We start from the raw sequence: 4,605 nt of genomic DNA, 5'->3' as shown, positions 1-4,605 counted from the left end.
ACCCGTTAAAGGGCAAAACAGTCAACAAGTTTGACTTTACGTTTTCGCATACTTCTGATCGGATTCAACGTTCGGTCCAGAAGTCTTTTATTATCGTAAAGAAATTATAAGGCTACTGAACAAAACCCGACTTCCGACTCGCTGTTCGGATTCTGGTCAGTACCAGCTCGCTTAAATCTTAAATTTAATTGAGTTCTAAACTTCCGTTTGGATTGATTCCAGCGGCAACGAGTTCGTTTTTATTTATATTATCGTATCCTAAAATCTCATATTCTGAATTGGTTATATCGTTTGACATGTAGTGGATGACTGGCTTATTCGTTAGCTCGCTTATTCATATTTTTATTCGTTCGACATTAATCTATGGTGAGTTTATCATTCACCTATTTTACTCAATTTTCTAAACGTTTTGGGGACATATGCATACGTATCCTTATTTCATACTATATATATATATATATATTCAAACAAATGCATATGTGTTATTGTGAGTAACTTAATCAAACATACGTGCTACTTGCTTACTTGTGTTATCATTCAATCAATCGTATATTGGGATTACTATTCAATCAATCATATAGTGGGTGTTCCTGCTGGTGACCAACGCCCGATTCGCTTGACAATGGTCTACATACTTGTTTATGGTTTGATTATATTTACCGTACTTATCACGTTATGCTTATTTATATTGTTGTGTCAAAACTGCTGATATTCTCACTCAACTTTATGTTGACAAAACTCCATTTCCTATGCATATGCAGGTTGCTTGTATTGGATATTGAAGTTGGACATGTAGACAAGACCTTAGGATATAATCAAGATAAACATTATTTGAGCTTATATTCATTTTTGTAAATTGCTTGTTATAATTGGATAATGTGTGTATTATTTGAATAAAATAATTAATTAGACATTGTCACATTTTATATATGATAGTATCTTTGAGCTATGAGCTATCAGATCACGCCCTGATATTTCCGCCTTAGATTGGGGTGTGACAACTCATGGGCTGCTAAATTAGTTTCTTTCTCTTTTGGCCCTAACAAAATAATTTGCATGACACAAATCTAGCTCCACATCACTTTTATTAAAAGCTGAATAAACCAACGAAACCAATTAACAAAACCATCTAAAATTTTCAAATAATAAAATCCAATGATAAAATTGAGCTGTAACCAACGTGATTCCTAATTATAGCCACTAATATCCTTTTCATTTGTATGTTACTTGATTTAACTTATTAGTGACAATAGAAACAACATAATAAATATGTTGAACTTTTATCTCACGCCATATTGACTCACGATTATAATACTTCATTTTTCTCCTTATTTTATCAACTTTCTTTTTAAAGAGTTATTACTCGATTTACTAATGTAGCTTGTCTATAATAATACTTTATATTAGCTTAGTGTCCTTTATAATAATACTTTATATTAGCTTAGTGTCCTTTAAAACGACTCTTAAACTTACATGTGAACCAAAAATGAGTTTATTTAAATAAAAGCACTTCAAAGCCACTCAAAAGTGAAGGAAATATCTATATAAATTATATGTAATTTAGAGCACATCAAGGAGGCATGTACTTCCATCACGTCAATGTTTGCATTAAGTAACCATGAAAGGATATCCCATTCAGCATTCTCATTAAATTGACTTCTTGCTCCCTTGATTCTTTTATATACCTATCAAGTTTAGACCTTTCCAAGATCCATTGATTAAGATCTGTAGGAATCTTGGATACATTAGAAATTTCTGATTCCCCTCCTTCTCTGCATTACTCACTAATCCATTAAATATGAATCTTGAGAAATTGAATGGTTGGCGAAACAATATTGCCACTGTCATGGTAGCTAACTCCCTGCTCAGCAAGGTCCATGTTCCCCTTCGAGGTGACAAAGATTGAATCACATGATGTATCAGAAACCTGCACATCAAAGGAAAGCTTCCTTTCTGAAATTGTCCTTCGTGCACACCGCCTTCGTAACCGAGCTTCTCTTGGAATATTCGTAAAAGTCTTTGAGTTGAATATAGAGACTGCACTTGATGATTGTCGTTGAGCTGCAGTACCACTCTAATGGATGCCTCTGTGATTTCAATATCTTGATTCAACACAGATGCTCCGATTCTCTTTCCATTCCCGTCATCCACATATTCAACAGAACCCCATAAATCTATGATATGATTTCTATAGATGATTGGGTTCTCTGTCAGTGCCACCCGTAATTTGGAGCTATTGAGAAAGTTGATTATGAACTCCAACTCTCTGTTTTCATCATCTATTTCCAGACGGGCGCACATGTTGTGCTTGGGTTCGAATCTCATCGCCATCAGTTCTGCAAAAACAAAGAAATAATCAGTATACACAATAGCAGAATAATAACATTGTGGTAGTTAAAGAAGAAGATTGTCTTCAGTAACATGTTCCGTAACAGTTTGCGAACCTACAAAAACAAGTAAATAGTTAGTAAATGAGAAATAGAAGCCCTAATTTCGAAAATCGGGGATACGATAATCGATAATTGATATCTTACCAAGGTCGAAACAGAGCTAATGGCTATGTTCGAGTAAGTATTGATCATGAATATGTAATCTGAGCGAGCAGGGGAGTCACGAGAAAACAGGTTTTCACCTTAGGTTGAAAGAGGGAAATGAAATGTTTTGAAAATTTTATAAGCCCCCTTTTATACCTAACGCTTGGATAGTACAACCTTGATTTGTCGTCTAGTGCACTACAGTTGTCATTTAATTTGAATTAATTGTACCTTCTTTGCTCGAGTATACAACCAAATGAACAGCTGTCTCCCATTGTACTCGAATGCTTATCCCAAACCATGCTCGCTTACTTTTTAAAGAAATTGTTCATTTATGGGTTTGCTCGAAACCAAGTATACTCGAGAAAAGAACTTAGAATATTCTTAAGGACTTCTATGATATTTCACAACTGTGCTCGAATACACCCGTGCTTGAGAATTTGCCTTAACCAAATTTCAGATTTATTAATCATGGTGAACAATCACACATGCTCGAGTATAAGATCATACTCGAGATCATCACAAGCACTTATCAAAATCAGCTCAAATAAGCAAGTCAGTAAGCTCCTGATAATTAACATGCTTGAAAACTCTTAGAAAATTTTTCATTCACAACAAACTTATCCTGTGCTCGAAGTACTTAGAGAAATATTCAATCAAATAAGCATACTCGAAACACCTTCAAAGCATAATCTCTATTCAAACACACTTAAACAAAATATCATGTCTGCACTCATGATCGTAGAGTATACTCATGCTTGAAAACACTTAGAAAAATTTATCATGCCAAAACTTGTGCTCGAACAATCAAGATACAAGTATCTAGAATACACACATGCTCGAAACACTTAACATCATCAATCATTTCATAACATCGTGCTCAAGTAGTGTAAAGGTGATATCCAAGCTCGAAACACTTAGAAAAGTTTTTCAGAGCATATCAATGTGCTCGAAGAGCAACAAACAAGATATCTATGCTCGAAATACTTAGAAAAGTTTTCAAAGCATATCATTATGCTCGAAGAGCAACAAACAAGATATCTATGCTCGAAACACTTAGAAAAGTATTCAAAGCATATCATTGTGCTCGAAGAGTGACAAACAACAATTTCAAGTATAAAGTCATGCTAGAAGCATTTCTGAAAGCAATTCTTACTTTAAGAACATGCTCGAAAACACTTGTACCATTTCATATTTCAATTCAAACAAATCATCATCAGCCTAGCAAGCTAGACATTTTCACACATAAAATTTGCTTAAATCATTAAGATATATCATTTAAACCCCTGTTTTGACTCAAGCAAAAGTTTAAGGTGAATAAGAGATCAAAATTCAGTTAATTGTCTTTTCAAACCATTTATAGAGAGATCTCAAAATGGGATCATACCATCTAAGCTCTTTCACAACACTTCATGGTTGACATTATTATGACACAAAAATAGGTTGATAGCAGGTATAAACTTAGCATGATAATCATTGATTTCAGTGATATGATTAAGGTTCAATTAAGTGCATAAGGTGTGAATGGTCAAAACTTGGACTTTGGTTGTTCCTTATCTCTTCACAAGGCTTATTTAGCTTTCTCCAAGTCACCCCAATTTGACTTCAACCCCTTATGTATGGTCAAAATAGTTTTATTATAGGAGCAGATTTTGAAAAGATCAGACTTTAAGGTTGAACGTTGGACTTACATGCCATCCGGACTTGCACGCCTTACATTCAGGGTGTTTAGGACTTACTTTTATGCCCCACCCTTGTAGTTCCCTTGAAGCCCCTTTAAGTCTGATTATTTTAATACAAAATATAATATTTAATATAAGCTTTTGGACAATTTTTTTTAATAAAAATACCTAATCTTTTCACATATATATATAGATATAGCTGCTCAAATATCAAATAAAGAAGTTTTTGGGTGACCATAACATCAACAGGCTTGTGTATGACTGGATAATTACCTTTCTGCCTATCATTTGAAGAGATTTTGTAAGGAAACATACCTTGATCTTCAAATGTTTCATCACATCAGTCTTAGCAAATTCATTATGTTTATATCACTTAGTCAACTACTCAC

This window comes from Bidens hawaiensis, unplaced genomic scaffold (genome assembly GCF_021521415.1).
Source record: "Bidens hawaiensis isolate Kalapana, Puna unplaced genomic scaffold, B.hawaiensis_p1.1 tig00003182_1, whole genome shotgun sequence".
NCBI classification, from domain to species: domain Eukaryota; kingdom Viridiplantae; phylum Streptophyta; class Magnoliopsida; order Asterales; family Asteraceae; genus Bidens; species Bidens hawaiensis.
Note: the sequence above shows the minus strand (reverse complement) of the source record.